The following is a 13,097-nucleotide window of genomic DNA, read 5'->3' as shown; positions in this document are numbered from 1 at the left end:
AGGCTCTAAGCTACAGGGTCCCTACTTGCCTGGCTCCCGGCCCTGGGATGGTTAAAGCAGAGGAATATTGCCTCTTGAGGTATACAGGCAGGTAAGATAGAGGAGCCGAGGCTGTCGGGATTGGTTAGTTTGCACGTCAAAACTGTGCTCCCAGCTGAGTTCTTTGTTATCGCCAAGCATTGGCTTGTCCTGCGGGGCAGCGTCTCCCTGGTCAGAAAAGTTTATAATGTCAGATCATCATACCATATAGGAAACAAGCACAATGACAAATGCACACTGTAAAGATATTAATGTCCCTGTTCTACAGTGGGGAGCTAGGGTCCTTTCAAGGTTAAATGGCTTGTTCAAGGTCATATTCTTGGTGTCAGGACCTGAACTCAGGTCCATCTGATGCCCAGACTTGAGCTCCTCCTATGATGCCTCACCCCTGATGGGCAAGGGGGGGCTTGTCTACTCTTCTGGCTTTAACACTGTGCAGCAGCAATTTTCTGGCTAGTTTGGGATCAAATGCCTGCCAGTGAGAAACCTAGAGAAAGTGCATAGGCCTTGACCCGAAGATGGAGTGAGCTCTATTGCCTCCACCTGCTCTGCCCGATCCCGGAAGCTTCTCTGCCTCTCCCTTTGTGTGGGCCTGGTCGCCACCTGGTCACCACCTAAAGAATTCCCCCCAGAGCTCTTGCCTGTCTTGAGAATTCCTAGGAGAGCCTCCTATTTAATTCTGTATGTGCTTAAGTCCCAGTCCCTAGAGCAGAGCTGGCCACTTGTGTCTATCCTCCTCGAAGCCTTCAGTGGGAGAAATCAGGAGGGAGTCCATCTATGTTTGCTCCTAAAATGGTAAAGGGCATTTTATTGGTTTTTTTTCTAAATTGTGGCAAAATATACATAACATAAAACTTGCCATTTTAATGATTTTTAAGTATGCAATTCAGGGGGCCTGATGTACATTCATTGTACATGAGGGTGGGTAACCATCATCACTTTCTCTTTCTAGAAATGTCTCATCATGCCAGAGACTCTCTGCCCATTAAGCAGTAACTCCCCATATCTCCCTCCCCTTGACCCCAACACATGTTAATCACTATTCTCCCTCCTGTGTCTATGGATTTGCCCATCTAGGAACTTCATAAAAGTAGAGCTACACAATCTTTGTCCTTTTGTGACTGTCTTCTTTGACTTAGCATATTTTCAAGGTTCATTTGTACTGTACCATGGATCAGAAGTTCATTTCTTTTTAGGGCTGAATAATATTCCATTGTATGAGTATACCATTTTCTGCTTTTCCATTCATCTGTGATGGACACTTGTGCTGTTTCCACTTTTTGGCTATTGTGAATAATGCAGCTGTAAACAAGTATCTGTGCATAGGTATCTGAATCCTTGCTTTCAGTTCTTTGGGGTCTATACACCTATATATCCAGTCTGAATAGATAATTCTCTGAGGAAGACATACAGATGGCCAATAAGTACAGGAAAGATGCTCAACATCATTAGTCATTAGAGAAATGCAAATTGGAACCTCAAAGTGACACTGCTTCACACCCATTAGGATGGCTATTAGCAATAAAACAACAAATGACAAGTATTGGGGAGGATGTGCAGAAGCTGGAGCCCTTATGTATTGCTGGTGGGAATATCACCGCTGGTCTCTTGGGTGCAGTGTTGGGAATAGGAGGAGGGTCCTGCTGTCTGTCTTCACCCTGCCTGGGGCAGCTGGGCCTGTGCAGACATTGGCCAAGGGGATGGGATTTGGGTTGGTGTCTTCAGGGCTGGAGATGGAAGAGGCTACTGGGTGCCCTGGGCCTTCACAGTGGCTACGTCATGGTGCACAGGACAGAAGTGAGGCCCTGGGGCCAGCATCCTTACACAGAAGCAATATTTCCAGGTCTGGAATGGGGGTGGGGGTGAGGGTGGTGACAGGGGATGAAGTCAGAGAAGAGGCAGGGTCGTGAGAAGTAAGGTCAGTTACAGGCCACACAACCATTATGGGCTGGGAGGGAACTGGCATGTGCCCGGGTGGGTAGTCACTTCAGTGGGAGAGGCCCAGTGTCTGCTGCCCAGGCCTCGTACTCTCTGCACTCATGCCTCTGTATTTCCAGGGAGCTGGGCCAATCCCATGGCTCTGTCCTCACATCTTCACCCCATATTCCACATTAGGGTGCTGATGCCTAGCAGTGGGTAGGCTTGTGTGTGCACATGGGTGCAGACCTAAGACAGGAAACGGGGTCATTGGTGTTCCATTTTCACCAGACAGAAAGTTGGTGTCATTTTCCAGCCCAGGCTCTGAGTTCTGCTTCTTCATGGCTCAGCGAAAGAGCACTGGACTAGGAGTCAAGACAGATGAGATCTCATCTTGGGTGTACCTTTTACTAAGTGAAAGGGGGACGTAAAGGGTAAGGAGAGGCTCACACACTTGAGCAGGAAGAGGCTCTCCCTCTTCCCTCTGTCAGGGGAAGGAATGGGGATCTGCTTCCTAGGTTTGTTTCTGGTGAGCATCACGGTAGCTACTGTACACATCATAACTTAGTGCCTTAAAGGCATCAGCAAGCACCCTTTGTTTAGGACTTTATAAAGACAACAAGTAGATGAGCTAAGAAGCAAGCCCATTGTATTTCATTTACCCCAACAATTAATCTAATCATAACTGTGCTTACATCAGCCACATACGATATGAGGCTCCACTTCAGGGAGGGCTGTGTGCTAACTGCTGACCTTGACCCCCCTGGGTGACACTGACCTCTTTAGACACAAGTGACTTAAGCACCATCCAGTTCCCCTGTCTCCTGCCTTGTCATGATTGTGCATATTCTGCTAAACCATTCTGCTTCCTATGCCGGTTCACAACGTGCTCAGCTCCACGCTGGTCATTTCCTTGTTCAGAGCAGAGGCATCCCCAACCCAAAGCTCCCAGGCATGACTGCTTTGGGGGGGGGGGGGAGGGTGATAAAAGTTGAGTCTTCACATTCTTGAGTTTTCATTACTATGTTTCTGGGTTTCTAGCTATTTCTAATCCTCTGTGCTACTGCAGATATTGACGTAACAGGGAGAGAGTGGAGGTTTGCTATTCTTCAGTGGGAAGAGATAATGGCTGCTATCAAATGCAGTATCAGTTCGGTGCTCACTTGGGCCCCCAGAGCCACGTGCAGCAGAACAGTTGCCAGCATGGGCTGTGGGGTCAACACAGACCCCACTTCATCTTACTGTTTTGCCAGGATGACCCCCATTGCCCTAAGGGCTCGGGTGGACCACGTCAACTGGCTAGGGCTGGACAGGTAGATACTCCGAGACCAAGAGTGGGTGTTGGGTGTTGTGTCCTCTGACATTAATGTAGCTTGGCCATTTTATTATTTTATTTCATATGGTGTTATTTTATTTTATGTCATTCCATTTTATTTTACAGGCTGTGTTGTTTTTTGCAAACGACCTCCCGCCTGGCTCTCTGCAGTTATTCTTGATCACAGCTGTATTCCCGGGGAAATCCCCTCTCCAGAGGTGTCTGGCAGAAAGGGGAGCATATGTCAGGGGGCTGGGGAAGCTGGCAGAAACCTCTTCTGTTTAATATTTTATTAGAGCCCATGTAGCACTGTGTATAAAGTAAGTCCCATGGTGGGAAAATTTGGAATAAATTACCACCTGCAATTTCTTGCTTGGCATTGATTTTACAGATTGGAGACTTGAAATGGGAACAACCTGGTGTTATTGGGCCAACCTCAGTATTTAAGGTCCCAGAAATCCCTTGCAGATCCTACACTGTCAGAGCCACCCAGAGCCCAAGAGACCAGTCAGTCAAACCTCAAATAATATGGATGAAGCTCAAAGAGCCAGGAAGGCCGGAGGCCACATGGTGAACAAGGACATAATCTGAAGGCTGATATGAGTTCAGCTTCTGCGTCCCGAGGCACAGATTTTAATAGGTGTGAAAGATTGTTTTAAGGCAGCCAAAGTCTGTTATTACTGACTGAGAGTCCCCATCAGAGCAGTTGGCCTGCATTTTCTCTCCACTTTGCTCCTTAATGCGTGTTTCCGGCCCAGGCTTGAGACACTTGGGATTCTTTGATTCCTCTGGCAGGCAAAGGCAGCTTTAACAGAAAGCTGTTCTGGGAACAGAAAGTGCCCGGGGCCTGGACCAGCCCATTCCCCAGTGGGACCCTCACTTCTGTCCTCTGTGATATGGGGCTGGAGATCCCTGACCTGCCTTTGTTGCAGGTGATAGCTGGATGTCACAGGTAAATAGAAAGACCTCCTTTGCAACAACAAAGCCAGGACCTGGGGCGGGTTTAATCCCATCGAACACGGCTGGCCGGCTCACCTCTTGAAATGGTCTCCCAAGGTCTTACCGCCCCCAGGCACCTCACCTCCTGCTCCTCGATGTCAACACTTCAGCCCAAGGGAGAAGCTGCCTTTGTCACACTTGCCAAGAGAATCTCATGCTGCTTGAGTGTGTCTGTGTGTTCTCCTGTGTCTACCCACTTCCCTTTTACTCCACTGCCAGTGATGGCGTTAGGTTCCCTTTTCCATACCCTATAGAGTTGTGTTTGTTTTCTACTGGTAAAGTTGCCTTAAAATGTAATGGCTTAAAACAGCAATAATCGTTTTTTTCTCTCTCTCTCTCATGATTTCTTTGGGGCAGAAATTCTGGAGCCATGTGGCTGGATGGTTCTGGCTCAGGGTCTCTGGTGAGGCTGTGGTCAGATGCATCCAGGGCTGTTCCCATCTGAAGGCTTGACTGGACCTGGAGGGTCTTCACCCGAGGTGGTGCATTCACATGGCGGGCACGGTGCTGCCGATTGGCGGTGGCATCCGTGCCCCTCCACAGGGCAGCAGGAGAGTTCTCACATCATGGCAGCTGGCTTCCCTCAGAGCGAAAGGTCTAGAAGGAAGAAGCTGTAAGGCCTTAAGGCCTGCCTGATTTTTCTTAAGGCCAACCCTGAGGCAATGTGAGGAGGGATCGCTCGTGGGCAAGCATAGGGCAAGAATACCGGTGTGATCACTGGAGGTTGGCTACTTCTGCCTGCCTGCTGGTCTCTTGATGATTCATATATTTCCCACATGATACACTCACCCCTTTCCAAGTCCCCAAGTCTCATTACATTGCAGCATCAACGCCAAGTCCTGGGCCTTGTCATCTAATCAGGTCCAGGTTCAGATGCGTCCCCTTGGGCTAATTTCTCAAACACAGCTCTTCCTGTAGAGCTCCTCTTGATCTGTGGGCTTGTGACATATAGGAACATGTTACCTTCCCTCTGCATAATATGCAGCAGCAGGACAGGCATAGGGTAACTGTTGTAGGTCCTCTTTTTTATAAAAAAAATGAGGGAGGAAAATGGGAGATACATTGGGAACCTTAGCAAGTCAGAAATTCTGCTGGACACATGGGCCTTTTCTGGATTAGAACTCAGCACGACTGCTTGGGGATGGTTCTCGAGGGCTCCTGGCTCTACCCTATGGGCTCAGAGGCAGAAGCCCTCTGAGTCACACTCTCTTTTCAATTTCTTATGGAATGGCCATTCCAAGAAATGGCCATTATTTGCAGCTAAGTCTTTTCTTCAGGCTGCTTTCTTACAGCAGGTTGGAGGGCATAAGATCTATTTTCATTTTGTACTGCCTCTCTACCCGTTAGTCTAAACAGGTAATGTTTCACACAAAGTCATTTTACAATCATTGTGAGCTCTCTGTGACTCTTACGGGCACTCATTCCTTATATAAAAGTCACAACCACAAATATCAATGAGACCAGCCTCTTTCTATGTTGAATTTTCTGGAAGGCTGCTGTGGGACACCACACTTAAGATTATCAGAAGCCCTATTGTTTATTGTTTATTGGTAAGGATCTGTGAGGAACTTTTTTTTTCCCTCTTTGAATCACCACCTTAAATATTTCCAAGGTCTTAATAAAGGGTTTTATATTGTCTCTCCCAGGTTCATCTTTATAACCACATTTTCCTGATATTTTCCTAGATTTTATCTTTGTCTGGAGGCCGCTTAAAATTTTAGTATCGTTTCTGTCTGGAGAGTCTGGGAATGAGACATTTTTATTTTCAAACCCAGCAAGTCCTGGCTCCTTTGTTCTCAACAGTTCTTTCTTTAACATGTCTTCTCTCTTTTCATGTTTTATTATAAGCAACTAGAAGTCAGATGGCATGTCTGACATTCTGCCTGGAAATTTTCTTTGCCACATCATCCAGTTCACACAGTACACTTCCCATTTTCCATTTTGTCACAGCAGAGAGTGTTGCTACAATTTCCCTCCCTATATGTTATGGGCTGAATGTTATGTCCCTCAAAGTTTATATATCGAAGCTCTAATCTCCAACGTGACCATATTTGGAGACAGAGTTTGTGAGGAGGAGATAAAGGTAAAATGAGGTCCTGAGAGCAGGGCCCTAATTTGTAGGGCTGGCTCTGTCTCTTTGCCATGTGAGGATACAGTGAGAAAGTGGCCATCTGCGAGCCAGGAGGAGGGCTCTCACCAGGAATTCAATTGGCTGGCCCCTTGATCTTGGCCTTCCAGCCTCCAGAACTGTGAGAAATAAATTTCCATTGTGTAAACCACCCAGCCCGTGGTATTTTGTTCTGGCGGCCCGAGCAGAGTAATGCACTATCTCACAATGATCCCTTTCCCTCCATCTTGCAATATGATCTTCCTTACTTTCCTTTAAGCCCTCGTGGGTAGCCTTCTTGAAGAACATTGGATTCCACGGTTTCTTCCATACACTGCTAAGTTCTGCCCTCAAAGCCACTGCTCTGTTTTTAGGGTTTTTTTGTTATAGCACCATCCTCCCCCTACTTCCGGGGACCAAAATCTGTATTAGTTATCTGTTGATGCGAACATAGATCAAACACCCCAAAGCTCATTGGCTAAAGCAATAATAGTCACTTGTTATCTCTCAATTTCAGCAGCAGCTTGGCTGAGTGGTTCTGGCTCAGCCTCTCACGTGAGATTGCAGTCACGTGGTGTGTGAGCATCTTAAAGGCTTCTGGGCTCCTGTGTGTAAGTCCTAGGCAAAGAAGGCTTGAACAGCTAGGGGCCGGACAGCCAAGTCTCCTTGGGCATCTTTCTCTGTGTGGTCTTTCCACATGATTTCTCCAGCATGGCACCTTCAGGGCAGCTAAACTTTTACATGGTGGCAGTAAGGGTTCCTAAGGCATGTGTTCCAAGAGAGAGCTGGATAGATAGATAGATAGATAGATAGATAGATAGATAGATAGATAGACAGACGATAGATATTTTTGGAAAATACAATCTAACATAATATAATCCAGCACACAGTGGGTCTTTTATGAATGTTTGCTGTTCATTTAGTTGGTTTATTGACCTTGTGGCTAAATCCTCCTCCTCCTAATGAGAATAGTAAAAGTAGTAATGGTAATAACAAATACAACCACTATTTATGAAGCACTTATTTCTCTGTGAAGGACCTCTTTCAAAATTTCCTTTTTGACTGAAGGCTAATATTTATGCAGTAAAGTTTACAAAGCTTGAGTGTATAGCCCATTATATATTTATACATGTTTATAGACATGCACCCAAACCTGGAGCCAGGAATAGAAAATTTCCAACACACCACAAGCCCCCCCTTACATCCTCCACAGTCAAGGCTCCTGCTGCTCCCAGGTACACTCTTCTGATTCTTATCACCATGGGTTACTTCAACCTGTTCTCGAACTTCACATAAATCCTAGTACATGGACTCTTTTTTTTTTTTTTTGCCTAGCTTCTCTATGATGTGAAGCCCTTCATACACATCATTCACTTGATTCTCAGAATCATCTTAGGAGGTAGTCAGGAATTCACGTATGAGTTATATGCTGGCCATGTGTGCTTTGCTTAGCATGTACTATCTTTTTAATAAATCTTGAGTATGACTACTTTTTAGCATTAGAAGTTTAATGCAAGCACGTGTTCATTTATACCGGGGACAAGTCATTTGTTTTCCTTTCCTGGCACCTGTACACATTGCGTTTGCAGCCCCCAAGAGGAGCATTACTGTCTCCAGCTGCAGAGAAGCTAGTGGTTCCTGAAGGGGTTAAAAAACACATGTGTAAAATCTCACACCAAGTTGATGGCAGTAGTGGATTTGAAGTCAGGCCCGTCTTCCTCCAGCATTCCCATGTTAGCATCAGAGAGGACAAGTTTATCGCCAAATGCTATTGGTTCTGACTCTGAAATGCCCTTGTCTGCAGCCTCACCACCTCTGCCTTAGCCCGTGGGCAGAGCTGGGCCACTGCCACCAGCCTCAGCCTGATCCCTGCCCTCTCTGATGCTCACCAAAGGGATCTCCAAACTCATCCAGTCCTTTCAGTCTCAAGCACATCCGTGGTCCTTTCTTCTGCATATTTGTCACGCTGGTTCCTCCTGCCTGGAAGGCACACCCCCACTTGGTCATCCATCTGTCCAAGCTCAGCCAAAGATGCTGCTTCCTCCTGGCTGCTTGCACTTCCCCTGGCCCATCAAATGCTGCTCCCCTTTCTCAGTACACCAAGACTCAGCTTTCCAAATGGCAATGCTATTACCAAATGATGGGTCAGATTGACCCAGAGCAATTTTTAGAAATGTGACCAAAATATCAGTCCCATAAAAGGTTAAAAAAAGGAACCCAACTTCATTTATTTGATCTCTGCTAAACACATCACTAACTTTTATTGATTCTTAAGAAAGAGAGATGAGAGGAGTCTGTGCTTACCCCCACTGGGTGCCAAATGAACAAGCGGTTGGAAGTTTATTACTTCCAGATATCCCACTTGCTTTCCAGATGCCCCATTGGGTTTCAATTCCATTGCAGTGACACTTGCTGAGTAGCCCTGGGCTGGACCATAGAGGCTAGGTGTCAGGGAGGGAAGAAAATGCAGGTTGCATACCTGTGCTGGAAGGAGTCAGGGGCCTGGCTGAGGGCTGCCCGTGGAGGCGAAGGCAGGGTGAGGTGCACCTGGGTACATCATTAAAGTTCAGGGTCTCTGCTCCAGCCCTATCTCTTTACTTTGTGAGACCGTGGGCCAGTTATTAACTTCTTGGGGCTTCAGTTTCCATACCTGAAAAATGCATATTTCATGTAACTTTATGAGTTTCTGGACCTGGAGCAAATAGTATTTCCATCAATGGGATTTTGCTTTTCCTCCATGTTTTGAAGTTTGAGAGCAAAGTTTTTTCTAGCATGACCCAGGCAATAAAATGATGGAAGCTACCTTTTACTGGACATTTACCATGTGCCAGCCAGGATGTAATGTGCTGGGTAGGCGTATCACGCACATTATACCCTTTATTCCCACTAAAACGGCAGCCATCTCCTTGGGATGGATGAGGACAGCAAAACTCAGAGGGGCAGAGTGACTTGCTTAGTATCACATGGTTGGTGAGTTACTGGAATTTGAACAGATTCTTGGTAACTTTCAGGGTTCACATCTAGTTCCTTTTCTTGCTTGGTATCTTCCCATCATGGTTTTGTCTTTTGATAGCAAATCTGGCCTATCTGGCCAAGGGCAAGGTTAGTCATGGTAACCCATGTCAATGGCCTTGGAATCGGTCAGGGAGGTTACATATGGTGTGGGCTTCCTGGGGTTTTCCAAATTGCAGCCTGAGGGATGGCTCTTTTCTTTCTTGGATCATGGCTTTGGAAGAGTGAGGACCTACTAGTAGGCAGGTTCTATCTTGCAACTTGGGGAAAAAGAGCAGAGGTGGAGAGAGAGGGAGAGAAAGCAGACAGACATACAGTGCTGATGGTAGCTGGGTCCCTGGTTCAGCACCTAGGCTGGGCCCTATCATGTGCTGTCCACATTCTCCTTCAGGAATTGTATTAGTTAGTTCTGTCTGCCATAACCCAATACCACAGACTGGGTGGCTTAAACAACAGAAATTCATTTTCTCAGCAGTCTGGAGGCTGAAAAGCCCAAGACCAAGGATCCAGCATGGCCGGGTTCTGGTGACAGCTCTCTTCTGGGCCTGCAGATGGCTACTTTCTCACTGTGCCTTCATGTGGCAGATAGACAGCAGTGGTATCTTCTCCCCTCCATATTAGGGCACCAGCCCCACTGGGTTAGGGCCCCACTCTTATGACCTCATTGAGCCCGAATTACCACCTCACAGGCCCTATCTCCAAATAAAGTCACATTGGGGTTAGAGCTTTGACATACGAATTGGGGGGGGGGCACACCCTTCTAGTTCATAACAGGAATGAAGGACTGTTTACCTCAAGCTACTGGCAGAAGGTTCTGAGCGTTCTGTCTCTTTCAGGGATTGCCTCAGCCCATGAGGGTTGCTTTGCCTAAGGTCATGTCCCCCTTTCTGGTGGGTTACAAAGGCCTGGCCTTTGTCTCAACTCAGGACAACCGGCAAACCATGCCGGGGTAAAGCCTCGGCCTCCTTGCCCCAGGACTGAAGGGTCATCTCAGCTTCAGAAGTTCTCCGGGGTAGTCCAGGGCTTCTGTCAAGAATGACAGGGACGTCAGTTCACCCTCACCCACTCCAGTCCCACGCTTTCCCCACCAAACTTCCTCCATGCTAATATCCATCTGAGACTCCACTTCCTAGGGATTCCAACCCATTGTGGCTCCTGAAGCTGCAATTTTTTTTTTTTTTTTTTGCTTAAAAGTTTGTTCAAATTTAACTTTTGTTACTTCTAACCTCAAAAGCACTTCTGAAAGATTCCCAATTAGTCCAGTGAGGAAACTGCCTCCTCCCTCAACCTAGAAGGCCCCCTGCAGAGGGCTGGTGGGACCCAGACCCAGGAGTGGAGAGTCAGGGAGGTCCAGGGCCATGAGTGGAGGCCGAGTGGCATGTGAGAGGCCGGCTAGTGCAGGGGTCCTGGTGGACAGTTTCCAGGAACAGTCTATTGCACGCACCTCTGTGCCAGCCTGGAGGCCAATCTACTTCATGTTCTAATTCTCCATTCTCCTGCCTCGTGTCACCCCGTCCTGGCTTTGGGACACTGAATTCTCTTTGTGTTTCCCATTCTTCTGTTCCTTCTCAGTCACTACTCCTTTACCCTTGATTTACACGTCAACGTGCCCCAGGATTCTGCTTTCAGACCTCTTCTCTTCTTACTCTTTTTACTCTCTCTGATTGAACCTTCCAGTGACGTCAGCAGCCACTTTTTCCTCATCCTTCCAATGCGGTATCTCTAGCTTAAATCAGCTCTGAATTCCTGAGCAATCCATCCCACTGATTGCTGCTGGACGCTCACCTGGACTTGGATAGTGCTGTGGGTTGGATTGGGTCCCCCTCAAAATGATATGTTGGAATCCAACCCCCAGTACCTCAGAATGTGACTTTATTCAGGAATAGGATCTTTACAGAAGTAATCAAGTTAAAATGAGGTCATGAAGGCACCCTATCCAATATGTCTGGTGTCCATATAAAAAGGGGAAATTTGGACACAGAGATACATGCACCAGGAGACACCATGTGAAGATGAAGGCAGAGATCTGAGTAATGCAGCAGGGGCCAAAGAATCCCAAAGATGGCCAGCACACCACTGGAAGCTGGGAGGGAGGCATGGGACAGATTCTCCCTCACGGCCCTCAGAGGGACCTAGCCCTACCCACACCTTCATCTCAGACTTCTGGCCTCAAGAACTGTAAGACAACACATATCTATTGCTTGAACTTGTCAGTTTGTGACACTTTGTTTTGACAGCCCTGGATACAGACAGCACAAGCAAACAAACAAATCTGATAACACTACAGAAAAGTGTTCCTTTTAATTTATGGTTTGTGGAAATGTGTTTAACCTGACAGGGGAAACATGATGTTTATGTATGTAATACACAAATTTGTATTCATCTGGAAAATGACTTAAGGTATTACATACAGGTAGAAATGGATCCACAAAACTTGAAGCTTAAAAAATATTTGAAAGGGTGGGAAGAGCAAAGCTTGAGAAAACTGCCGACGGTCGTAGAAAATCAGGCAGTTATAAAGATTACAAAAACTCCCACCACTGATGATCTCTGCTGCCTGAAGCAGATGTGGGTAACTCACAGGGGGGTGTAGGGCAGATATTGCAAAGCCTCCTGCCTGCACCTGCCAAAGCTTGTCTGCCTGCTAAATGTCTGAGGATCAGTAATGGCTCCTGTTTCTCTTCTACCTTCCAAATCTCACGGGAATGCCTCTTATTGGTGGAATCAATAGAACTCTGTTGGCATGGGGATCTGGGAAATGTAGTCTTTTGGTTTCAGGCTTCTGGTGCTACAGAAAGAGCTGAGAAGGGCTGGGGTAGTGCTGCGTACTAATGGTCAGCATCCAGCACAAAGGGCATTTGGAATGACAAGAAAACATGCAAACAGAAAAGCCCTGTAGGGTGTTAAGGAGGTAACATTTGTGACTTTCCTTTGCTGAGTAAAACGTGCCACACCAATACAAGATGTTCTATAGCCAGAGAATGTTCAGCACATTCAATGAACCAATTCATTTTTTTATTTAAAAAAATCCAGATAACTGGGGCACCTAGGTGGCTCAGTTTGTTAAGCATCCAACTTCAGCTCAGGTCGTGATCTCACAGTTTGTGAGTTTAAGTCCTTCTTTGGGTGAGCTCGAGCCCCCCTTCGCTCCGTACTGACAGCGGGAGCCTGTGTGGGATTCTCTCTCTCTCTCTGTCTCTCTCTGCCCCTCGCTCACTCACACTCTCTCTTTCCCAAAAATAAATAAACTTATTTTAAAACTCCAGATAATTAACACGAAATTATTTTCGCTTTAGTTTTCTGAGTAATTAATTCAAAACTCTGTTTTCAGTGAGTGGATGAATTTCAGAGAGTACCTGTTTCTTGTGTGATGTTTGTGTGGGCAAGTTTGTTTTCTCTGTATTTGTATGTGATTTTGTGAGTGAGAAAACCCTATGTTGTGTGTGCGTGCGTGCGTCTTGCAAGTTGGAGGAGTGTCTCTGTATATATTGCACGTATATGTGAGTTTCTGTTCATGTCTGTAGGGGTCCACTCCAAATTTTAATAAGGATGTGAGAATTGGCCTTTCTTAGCACCCTGGGTAAGCCCCATGACTGAGCTTTTCTTCCCTTTCTGCTGGCCACATTATCTGCTTTCCAGCCTCAGGAAAGGTTTTTTGGCACCAGGGAGCAGAGTGCCACAGTTTGTTATTATAGGGAGAAACTGAAG

The sequence above is a fragment of the Crocuta crocuta genome, unplaced genomic scaffold, assembly GCF_008692635.1.
Source record: "Crocuta crocuta isolate KB4526 unplaced genomic scaffold, BGI_CrCroc_1.0 scaffold233, whole genome shotgun sequence".
NCBI lineage: Eukaryota > Metazoa > Chordata > Mammalia > Carnivora > Hyaenidae > Crocuta > Crocuta crocuta.
The sequence above is the reverse complement of the archived record's forward strand: the minus strand, read 5'-3'. Positions refer to the sequence as shown.